Source organism: Marmota monax, unplaced genomic scaffold (genome assembly GCF_021218885.2).
Source record: "Marmota monax isolate L192 unplaced genomic scaffold, Marmota_monax_Labrador192_F-V1.1 WCK01_AAM20220418_F8-fsc00275, whole genome shotgun sequence".
Taxonomy (NCBI): Eukaryota; Metazoa; Chordata; class Mammalia; order Rodentia; family Sciuridae; genus Marmota; species Marmota monax.
In genome coordinates this window covers 21,599-34,001 of record NW_026691942.1, presented here as the reverse complement: position 1 = coordinate 34,001, position 12,403 = coordinate 21,599, and the positions used below count along the sequence as shown (strand labels likewise).

The following is a 12,403-nucleotide window of genomic DNA, read 5'->3' as shown; positions in this document are numbered from 1 at the left end:
CCCTTCCTGTAATCTCTGATGGGTCTTCCATGGCCCATGCAAAGGTTCCCTCCACTCACCCTATGACAAAACCGCTATACAAAAACCAAGCTGAAAATATAAGCGTAACCTTAGGTCTCTCTTTGGCCTTTCAGACACAAATAGATGATGACCAAGCAACGTGGCCACTTGAGCACCTAGCAGGCATCCCAAGCAGAACCAAAGTTTAACCCCCGATTCTCCCTACTCCAGCACCTGGCCTCTCCCTCGTAACTCCCACACTGCTTGGTCCTGGAGACTTCCACCCTCTCCAACATCACTAAGCCCACACAAACCATCACAGTCCTATCCATCCTAGCCTGACCTAGCTCCCAAATGTTCCAATTCCATCCCCTCCTCTAGCTCTACCAGCACCCTGCTTCTTATCCTTAACCACTCCAAGAGCCTCACGCTGCAGAGGTAAACTGCCAACTACAGAATCCGTCACTAGGATCCCCTGGGCATGCAGTGGACAACATCAGCCACAAGGGACACTGTCCCCTCAACTGGGGATTAGAGGAACATTCACTGTAACAACAAATGCCAGGTTTGAGGCAGGAGAGGTACAAGATGAGCCCAGGACTTATAGCCAAGCAAAAGTAAACAACTATCAAAAATCATAGGCTGGTCAAGAAAAGACAGCTCTGTCAGCTTAGAGGTATCCAACAAAGGCCAGGCAAATGCAACCTTGGTTTCTGGATCGGCTCTTGGAACGGAAAAGGAACTACAGCATGGGAAGCAGAGGGAACAATACTGCCCCAAGTGAATTTCTTCATTTTGAGAAACACACCATGGTTACGTAAGATATTCTATTAATAAAAGTTGGGTGAAAAACACACAAGAAACTTACTTTCCTTGATTCTCTTATGAATTTAAACTTATTTCACAAACTGAGGTGTAGCTCAGTAGTAGAGTGCTTGCCTAGCATAAGCCAGGCCCTGGATTCAATCCCCAGGTCCCCAATAAATAAACACATACACATGAATAAATGCATGCCTAAACAAATAATAGAAGCCAGGTATGCTGGTGCCTGTCTATAATCCCAGCAACCTGGGAACCTGATATGCTGAAGCAGGAGGATCTCAAGTTCAAGGCTAGCCTAAGCAACCTAGTGAGATATTGTCTTTAAAATACAAGGTTTGGAAATGTAGCTGGGTGCTGGAATGCCCCTGGGTTCAATCCCCAGTAAGGCAGTGGGAGGGGTGGGGGAGGGCAAAGATGATCTTCCAATAACAACAGGAGGGGAGTATCCAGGGGTGTGGGGGTGAACATGCAGGACATGAACCACCGAGTTAGAAAACCCATCTACAAGGATGTCATGTCCTCACTAGGGATGGAAACTAGGAATACTCTACCACTGAGCAACATCAGGTCTTCCACGTCCACCCATTCTGCTAAAGGAACACTGAGGCTCACTTCCAATAACCCACAATAAAACACTTCATGATTCAAGTAAATCCTTTTGCAATACCAACCTACTTGGAGCAAATATTTTTTTAAATGACAGCAGCTACTTAGCAGAAGTAAAAATCATGATTTCAGGGTTTGTCAACTTATTTGATCCCAAGTACTGCTATCTGACCTTTAACATTCCAAGACCCAGAACAAAAAACAGTGAGCTAATCTTCCAAGACAGGATCGAAGGACAAGCAGCTGGCTGCTGTCTGGAACCTGCTAGTCAGAATCCAGAGTTAAGGGGTTGTCTATGATCACCTCCTACAACCACCCTCGCCATCTCCAAGGCAGGTCCTGACTTGAAACCAAGGGTTGTCTTCTCCCTGATCCTGCTCCACAGGTCTCCAGGGAATGTTCACCCTCTGGTACATGTTCAGTTTTAGAAAGCAGATCTTGGTTTCTCTTCCACACAGCTGCCTATGTAGGGGCTTTATCATGGTGCTTCCCTCTCTTGACTAGTATTTTTTTTTTTTGCATTACGATTCTTTTCTTAAATTTTGTTTAGTTGTAGATGGATACAATAACTTTATCTTTATTTGTTTTTATGTGGTGCTGAGGATAGAACCCAGGGCCTCACACATGCTAGGCAAGCACTCTACCGCTGAGCCACAACCCCAGCCCTACAATTCTTATTACACATATATACCACAATTTTTCATATCTGTTTGTATATAAAGTATGTTGACACCCAATTTGAGTCTTCATACATGTATTCTGGATAATGATGTCCATCACATTCCACCATCCTTGCTTATCCTCTGCCCCCTCCCTTTCCCTCCCACCCCTCTGCCCTATCTAGAATTCATCTATTCCTCCCATGCTCCCCCTCCCTACCCCACTATGAGTCAGCCTCCTTATATCAGAGAAAACACTGGGCATTTTGGGGGGGGATTGGCTAACTTCACTTAGCATTATCTTCTCCAACACCATCCATTTTCCTGCAAATGCCATGATTTTATTCTCCTTTATTGCTGAGTAAAATTCCATTGTGTATATATGCCACATTTTTTTAAATTTTTTTTTAATATTTATTTTTTAGTTCTCGCAGACACAACATCTTTGTTGGTATGTGGTGCTGAGGATCGAACCCGGGCCGCACGCATGCCAGGCGAGGGCGCTACCCCTTGAGCCACATCCCCAGCCCGCCACATTTTTTTTATCTACTCATCTACTCTAGGGCATCTAGGTTGGCTCCACAGTTTAGCTATTATGAATTGTGCTGCTATAAACATTGATGTGGCTGTGTCCCTGCAGTATGCTATTTTAAGTCTTGGGTTAGGTAGAGGGATAGCTGGGTCAAATGGTGGTTCCATTCCCAGATTCCCAAGGAATCCCTATATTGCTTTCCATATTGGCAGCACCAATTTGCAGTCCCACCAGCAATGTATGAGTGTGCCTTTTTTCCCTCACATCCTCAACAACACTTATTGTTGCTTATCTTCATAATAGCTGCTATTCTGACTGGAGTGCTGCAATAGTGACTCTCTACTACTTCTATTCCCTTCTAAGAAACCCAACCTACCTGGTCCCTCCCCTCTGAGCATGTCCCAATGTTGCAGGCTCTTAGCAGGAATCCAACATGAATGCTCAGAGACAGTCTAGGTAGACTGCCATCTACAGAAGAGAGTAAGACTCCTATATCTCTTTCTAAACCAGTGCAGTGGGAAGGCAATTGTGACTCTCCTGGTAACAATAAAACTCTAAAACTCTGATAAACACCCAGGTCTTTTTTTTAATATTTATTTTTTAATTGTAGTTGGACACAATACCTTTATTTTATTTACTTGTTTTTATGTGGTGCTGAGGATCGAACCCAGGCCTTGCATGTGCTAGGCGAGTGCTCTACCACTGAGCCACCCAAGCCCCCCCCCTTTTTTTTAAAGAGAGAGAGAGAATTTTTTAAATATTTATTTTTTTTTTTTTAGTATTCGGCGGACACAACATCTTTGTATGTGGTGCTGAGGATTGAACCTGGGCCGCATGCACGTCAGGCGAGCGTGCTACCGCTTGATCCACATCTTCAGCTCCCACCCAAGCCCCTTTTTATTTTTATTATTTTTTTTTTTAGTTGTTATGGACCTTTATTTATTTGTATGTGGTGCTGAGAATCGAATCCAGTACCTCACACATGCCAGGCGCGCACTCTAACACTGAGCCACAACCCAAGCCGCCCCCAGGTCTTTTTGAACCTGGGATTACTTGAACCTGGGATTACTATCCTGCCTTTGCATTATCTTTTGGAGCAGATGAAGAGAGTTCACAGCTTGGTTCATTGTCCAACCAAACAAATCTGCTATGATAACAATGCTTTAATTCTGATTGACCTTGCCCATACAAACTTACTATTTATGGGCTGGGGATATAGCCCAGTGGTACAGTGTGTGAGGCCTTGGGTTTGAACTCCAGAACCACAAAAAGAAAAAAAACAGGGGCTGGGGTTGTGGCTCAGTGGAGGAGCGTTTGCCTAGCGCACATGAGGCACTGGGTTCAATCCTCAGCACCACATAATAAAAATAAAGGTATTGTGTCCACCTACAAATAAAAAAAAAAATTTTAAAAAAAAAGAAAAGAAAAACCCAAACTTGCTGTTTGTAACATCTATGCTAGCTCTGAGAACAACAGAAGCCATTAATTCCGGAGAAAGATAATGCTGGGCATGCAGTGGTACATGCCTATAATCCCAGAAACAAGAAGGATAAGGTTGGAGGGCAGGCTGGGCGTGGTAGCACATAACTGTAATCCCAGCGACTTGGGAGGCTGAGGCAGGAGGACTGCCAGTTCAAAATCCAGCCTCAACAATGGCAAGGAGCTCAGCAACTCAGTGAGACCCTGTAGGGTTGGGGATGTAGCTCAGTGGTTGAAAGCCCCCCCACCAGTTCAATCCCTGGTAATCACCCCCCACACACACACACAAAAAAAGGTAGGAGAGGACAGTTTCAAGGCCAGCCTCAAGCAAACTATAAAATGCTCTAAGCAAAAAAAAAAAAAAAAAAAAAAAATTTAAAGGTTGTAATTTTGGTAAAGCACTCTGGGTTCAATCCCCAGAGTGCACACACAAAAAAAAAGTTCAGTGAAGACAGGCAAGTAAACACAAATCACAACTAACAAACTCCATATAGAATGTTAGGGAAGGAGCATGGAGTCACTGGGGCAGACAAAGCTGATATTTACTGAGGAAGGGAAAATCAGGAATAATAACCCCGTACAGAGAAGATAGAAAAAATTCCGACACAAATCACAACATACGCAGCACTCAAAATCTAAAAAAAGAAGGTGCACCAGGCTCAGTGGCACATGCCTGTAATCCCAACCACTCAAGACAACTAAGGCAGGAGGATTACAATTTTAAGACCAGCCTCAGAAACTTAGTTATGTCCTAAGCAAGTTAGTAAGAGCCTGTTTCAAACAAAAAATGAGAGCTGGGAATGTGGCTCAGTAATAATAAAGTGCCCAAAGTCAATCTCCAATATCAAAATAAAAACAGAGGGTAGAGACAATAGGGACAGATTTTTTTCTGTCATCAAGTAAACTTCTAGGCCTACACGACCAATTCACACTGCAGAAGCCCTTAAATGGCTTAAGAATTAGAAAGAAAATTAAGAAATACATGATTTATGGGTCTATCCCTTCTCAAAATGAAAAAAAAAAAAATCCATGGGAAAAGGGACACTGGTACACAGTTTTAACTGCTTTATTAAAAAAGGAACTTCAAGACTGGTGATGTAGCTCAGTGGTAGAATACTTGCCTAGCATGTTCAAGGCCCTCGGTGCAATTCCCAGTACCCAAAAAAAATTTTTTTTTTCCAATACAAAGATTCACTGATGGGCTGGGGATGTGGCTCAAGCGGTAACACGCTCGCCTGGCATGCGCGCAGCGCTGGGTTCGATCCTCAGCACCACATACAAATAAAATAAAGATGTTGTGTTCACCGAAAACTGAAGAATAAATGTTAAATCTCTCTCTCTCTCTCTCTCTCTCTTAAAAAGAATCAAAAAAAAAAAAAAGATTCACTGAACTTCCCCCTGCCCCACACCTAACTCTACCCCACAAACTCAGAGAAACAGAGGTTTACCCAGGGTCTCTTGCAGAGCCAGGAAGAGGCAACTTACCCAAGTTATCTCATTCAATGCCAGACAGTAGAAGGTAGAGAAACAGGCATCCGGCTTCAGTCCCGTGGGGTCTGTCCTGTGCATTGTATTATTTAGCAGATCCCTGGCCTCTACCCATTGGATGGGTGAAACACCTTCCCAGTTGGGACCATCAAAAAAAGTCTCCAGGCCCAGCAACTTGAGAGGCTGAGGCAAGAAGTCAACTTCAGCAACTTAGCAAGGCCCTCTCTCAAAATAAAAAATTAAAAGGGGTGGAGAGGGAGTTCAGTGGTAAACCCCCGCACCCCCCCCCCAAAAAAAACCCACTAAAGTCTCCAGACATTGCCAGAAGTCCCTTCAGACACAATGATAACCCAAAATAAAAACGACTGCTGCAGGTTCTTTTTTTTTGAGCTAAATGGAGCAGAACAAGCTACACAGCAAAAACACAGTACCTAATCCAGATGAAATATGTTCTCGTGGGGCAGGAACTGCTCCTTTCCAGAACACTCCTACCTAGCTTCCAACCCACCCTACCACCTCTTTCCCAGTATACCTGGGCAGGACATTCCTATCAATCAATTCAATCTCTAAAGTCTGCATATAAGGACCCAATGGTCCATCAGCTTTTTGCCATCTTAAACCACACCACAACAGATACCCTGACATCACGAAAAGTCAGTTTTACAGATAATACCTGAGCCCTTACTACGGGGAGTACTAGTCTCATCTACTCTCCTCCCTCCTTTCATCCTCGCAGGACAGCCCTACAAAGGTCAGCACAATCACTGCCCAACAGAACAACTGCACAAAGGTGGGCCTGATCAGACCCAGGGTTCTAGAGCTGCCCTCTTCACCACTGCTGTCTCAGGGAAGCAAGATCTCTAGGTAGGCTGCGGAATGCTTTCAAATTAAGGATTAGGGATATAGATAGCTCAGCTGGTAGAGTGCTTGCCTTAAATGCACAAAGCCCTGGGTTTGATCCGCAGCACACCAAAATAATCATCATCATAATAATAATCAAATAAACCAAAGATACTGAGCTGAGGCTTTAGTTCGGTGGGTGAGCACTTTTCTAACATATCCAAGGCCCTGGATCCTATCCCCAGGGAAAAGGAAAAAAGTGAGGGCGGTCATGCAAGCCTGTTATCCCAGACTAGCCTTGGAAACTGAGCATGACCCTTGGCAACTTACCCATACCCTGTCTCAAAATTTCTTAAAAATAAACAAAAAGGGCTTGGGATGAAGTTCAGTGTTAAACGGACCCATGGGTTCAACCCCAAGTGAAAGACAGACCTGCTACCCAACTTCCTCAGAGGTGGCTGGCACCAATTTATATTCTGATTATTATTATCAGCCTCAGGTTTTCGCAGTCCTCAGAAATACTTCCTTGCTTGATTTTTCCATCATAGTAAGTAAAGCCTAACTGCTCATTGTTTTTGTTTTGGTACTGGGAATTGAGAACCACGGGGTACTCTACCACACATCTCCAGCACCACCCTTTTGTTTTGATACTGGGAATTGAACCCAGGGGTGCTTAATCACTGAGCCACATCCCCAGCCTTTTTTTTTTTTAAGTTGTACATGGACACAATACCTTTAATTTTGTTTTTATTTTTAGGTGGTGCCAGGGATCGAACCCAGTGCTTCACGCATGCTAGGCAAGGACCTTACCCCTGACACACAACCCAGCCCCTGAAGCCTTTTTATATATATATATATATATATTTTATTAGAGACAGGGTCTCACCGAGTTGCTTGGCACCTCCCTTTTGCTGAGGCTGGCTTTGAACTCAAGATCCTCCTGCCTCAGTCTCCCAAGCCATTGGGATTACACGCGTATGCCCCGAGCCCCAGCCACCCCCCACTTTATTTTTAAATGTTTTTTAGTTGTTAATCTTTTATTTTCTTATTTGTTCATTCATTCATTCACTCATTTATTTGTATGGAGTGTTGAGGATGGAACCCAGGGCCTCATATATGCCAGGCAAGTGCTCCACCATTGAGCCACAATCCCAGCCCAACCCCCACTTTTTGAGTCAGGGTCTTCTGACTTGCTGAGGGGTTCACTCGGTTGCCCAAGCTGACCTGAACTTGGGATCCTCCTGCTTCAACTTCCTGAGTCACAGGAATTGCTGGCTGCACCACCAGGCTGTACAGTTAAGTACCTTTGAGGTTCAAGAACCATCTACAGCTTTGTTTCCCAAGACCTGCTTATCAACATCCTTGCTCATTTTTCCACCTAATTGTTGGCCTTTCTTTTACTTTTAACCAAATCATATGAAGGATTTACTGAGATTACTACATTCCAAGTCTTATCTGTCTTCAAGCATTCTTTTTTTTTTTATTTTTGTAGTTGCAGATGGACAAGATGCCTTGGTTTTTTTTTTTTTTTAAGGTGGTTCTAAGGATCAAACCCAGTGCCTAACACAAGGTAAGCAATTGCTTTGACACCATGCTACTACAGCCTAGCCTCCCAACATTCACTCTTTTATTTGGTACCGGGAATTGAACTCAGGTGCACTTGGCCACTGAGCCACATCCCCATCCCTGTTTTATATTTTATTTAGAGACAGGGTCTCACTGAGTTGCTTAGCACCTGGTTTTTTTTTTTTTTTTGCTGAAGCTGACTTTGAACTCCTCCTGTCTCAGCCTCCTCGGCCACTGAGATTACAGGCATGTACTCCAACACACACTCTTCACACAGATGATGCATTCCCACCAGATGCCAGACACCCTGCTACTACTGCTTGGGGGTGGGGGTTACCACAGGGGACCTAAATTTTGTGTTATTTTTTTGAAGTGTTAGAAATCAAAACCAGGGCCTTGGGCTCAGCAGGTAGAGTGCTTGCCAGGCATGCACAAGGCCCTAAATTAATCCCCAGCACCAAAAAAGGAAAAAGGAAAAGAAAGAAAAAAACAGGGCCTTTCTCACACAAGCTGTCTACCACTGAGCTACATACCAGCAAAACGGGTTAAGGTGATGGTGCTTCTACAAGATATAATTACGTGCAGCTAAAACGCTGAACTAGATCAACAATGAACTGCAAGAATAAGCTCCTGACAGCCTAGAAACAGAAATAAGGATAGCAATCCGGCCAGGCATAATGACGCACAGCACACACCTGTAATCCCCCTGCAAAAGGGAGTCTGAGAAAGGAAGAGCCCAAGTTCAAGGCTAGCATCAGTTAACTCAGGGAGACCATTGTCTCAAAAAAAAAAAAAAAAAAAAAAATTTTTTTTAAGGGACTGGGGACATAGCTGAGTGGTAGAATCCCTGGGTTCGATTTCCAATACCCAATAAATATTAAATAGATAGAAAGCAAACTGTTCCTGGAGTATGCAAAAGGAACTTGTCTAAGAAAGAACTGCTAATCCTAATCCATGATACTATTGCAACAGGCAGGATGTAAACCTGCCAATCTGTCCTACAAACAAGCACCACCACCCCCCCCCATTGATTCAGTGTGAACCCAAAGTCCACTTCAGATGAATTTATATTAGCCAATCCAAATTAATGAAATTTTACAATGGCACTGCATACCCAATACATGCTAGATATTGTTGAAAGAGAACAAATTTTATTCTATTTGAGTCTAGACCTAGCCCAAAGAGAAGTCTGCATTCAATGCACCATACCTGCCAGATGACGCAACCAACTACATGGATGAAAAAGACTAAAACCAGCGATTCTTACCTATTTACATTATGTTTTAAAAGTTCAAAAAAATAACCAGAAAAAGAAACCTTTAGTTATCCAAGGAGAAACTGTGGCTAAGAAAGAAATTCTCTCCTTCCAATTCAGCCGGCCTCTTAAATGTTAAAATTTTTTTTTTTTAATCCAGACAACAAATTATTTACCAGACTGGGGCTGTAGCTCAGTGACAGAGCACTTAGCTAGCATGCGTGAGGCACTGGGTTCAATCCTCAGCACCACATAAAAATAAACAAAATAAAGGCATTCTGCCAATCTACAACTACAAAAGAAAAAAAAAATTTAATTATTTACCACGCACACAGCTCAGCTCAAGAGGCTGAGGCAGGAGGATGGAGAATTTAAAGCCAGCCTCAGCAAAAGTGAGGCACTAAGCAAGTCATTGAGACCCTGTCTCTAAATAAAATACAAAATAGGGCTGGGGATGTGGATCAGTGGTTGCAAGCCCCTGAGCTTAATTCCCTGTACCCCCCTACCACCAAATTATTTACACGTTCAACATTCTCCAGATGTATCTTACAAATACAAAAAAAATTAAACTTGTAAGTATTGGGACTAAGACCCGTAGATATTAGGACTAGGTATACCTCACATCACAAAGATCATCTTTCTAGGAGAGAAGACTAGAGGATACCTATTCCCCTACTGTTGTTTTGCTTTATACGCTATTTCCTCAATCCCCAAGCAGTAATTCAGCTCCCAAAAGTTGAATTAACTACCCTCCACAATTACTCTACAGGTGAGCTAAATCACTATAATTACATTTACCTCAGATGGGTGATTACACTTGTAATCCCAACAGCTCTAGAGACTGAGGCAGGAGGATCCCAAGTTCGAAGCTAGCCTCAGCAATAGGAAGATCCTGTCTCTAAATAAGAGCTAGGAATGTAATGAAGCTCAGTGGTAAAGCACTGAGTCAATCCTCAACACCACTACCAGCACCCGCCCCCCCAAAAGTTACATTTTTAAGTCTTATTGCTAATTTTTGTGGGGTTTTGTTCGTTTTTTGCCATGCTGGGGATAAAACACAAGCCTTGCACATGCCCCCAGCCCTTTTTATTTTATACAGGGCCTTGCTATGTTGCTCAAGCTGGCCTTGAACATGTGATCTTCCTGCCTCAATGTTCTAGTAGGGCCAGGCTCCACTGGCAGAACCTGTGATCCCAGCTTGAAAGGGGGACCTGAGGCAGAAGGATTCCTAGTTCAGGCCAGCCTGGGAAACAAGGAAAGACCCTGTTTCAAAGTAATAAAAAGCTCAGGATGTGACTCAGTGGTTAAGCACCCCTGGGTTCAATCCCCAGCACAAGAATAGGACATAACAAATTAATATGCTTATTTCTTCTACTAGCCTATAAATGGGTAATTTAAATATTTATTTTCAGAGGAATTCAATTCATGTTGTGGCATCAAACAAATTTAGTGCAGGAAAATTTGCTTAATGGAACAGAAGTAGGGAATTTTAAATGAAAAGGTCATAAATCTGGACACCTTTCCTAAATGTCATTTCATCATCTTTTGAATTCCCAGAATATAACACACAGGTAAGAAAAGGGGGGGAGGAAGCCACAGTAGTAAATCATCAGCACTCCTCATCACAGATCTACTAATGCATTCCACCTGTATCCTGAATGCCCCAATATGTTCCTGAGACACACACAGGAAGCTTTTGCCATGACTCCAGGTCAAAGGTTGTTCTTTTAAACAGCAGTCATCATCTGTTACACACTTACGGGTGTGACCAACTCAAGTCATCTCCTGAGCACTCTGGACATTTCTGTCTAGGTACAAATAAAGGCCTTCAGATTCAAGGCCTAGCCCGGAGGATCAAGCCAAAGTGACACAAGGAAGTAAGAATTATTGGTGCACTGGGCTGGGGTTGTGGCTCAGTGGTAGAGTGCTTGCCTTGTACATGTGAGGCACTGGGTTCGATCCTCAGCACCACATAAGAAAATGAATAAATAAAGATATTGTGTCCATCTACAACTAAAAAAAATTCTTTAGAAAAAAAAAAGAATTATTGGTGCACATACCAAGACAAAATGTGTGCGAGTATGGACAACATAAATTTTAACAGACTTTTCACATGCTTGTGGTGGCAAAAACAGTTTTACAGGGGTCAAAATCATACTGTGTGAGGAAATTACTCCTCCCCTCAAAAGACAAAAAAAAATTTTCAACTGCAGCTGAAGATTCCTAAAATGCCTTGAGTGCTTTAATATGCAGATAGCTCAAGGGTCTGGCAGCCAGAATAATAGTCACTCTTGTTTATTCAGAATGGCAAAAAAGTCCTTATGAATTTTAGGTAAGGTAACAATTTTCAGAGAAAACCAAGCTATAGCCAAATAAAGTACAGCTTCTGCAATACACAAGAGCAGTATAAATAAACCGAACCTGTCTCCTCTTTGATAGGTACTACATATGAGCCTTAGGAATCCAAATACTTTTCTTTTTTGGTACCAGGGATTGAGCCCAGGGGCGCTTTACCACTGATCTACATCCCTAGTCCCTACCCAAACCCTCCCCTTTTTCCCCAGACAGGGCCTCACCAAATTGGTGAGGCAGCCTTTGAACTTGTGATACTCCTGCCTCAGCCTGTAATTGCTGAGATTACAGGCATGCCACCATGAACCCTTGGTTCTACCACTTAAAATAATGGGATTGCTCAAAGGGAAAAACTAATCCAGGCCTCTTAGTTGTAGGTATTACAACACATAGTAATCCCATATTCATATAGTCTTCACTGTATGAAACAATGCTGTGCACCCAGAACTCCTAAATCCTTTTAATATTTACCAAAACTCAATTTTCCAAACCTTAAAAAATTTTTGAAATTTATTTCTTAAGTAGAATACTAACATGAAAGGAGCTAAATATTAAGTTTGACAAATACCTCATCAGTAATATAATAAAAACATGAAGCCAGGCACTGTGATGCCAACCTGTAATCCCAACTACTGGGGAGGCTGGAGCAAGTGGATCCCAAGTTTGAAGCCAGCCTCAGTAACTTAGCAAGAACCTGTTTTAAAATAAAAAAATAAAAGAGTTGGAGATGTAGGCTCAATGGATATGAGCCCCTGGATTCAATCTCCTATACAATAAAGTATGTGCAGTGGCATACATCTATAC

The 12,403-nt window shown here is 42.8% G+C and overlaps 1 protein-coding gene across 7 annotated transcripts in view; it reads right to left on the bottom strand.

Moving 5' to 3' along the window:
- The window catches only part of Dnajb6 (DnaJ heat shock protein family (Hsp40) member B6), a 61,587-nt gene that overhangs the window by 45,620 nt on the left and 3,564 nt on the right, over window positions 1–12,403 (bottom strand). The window lies entirely within an intron of this gene.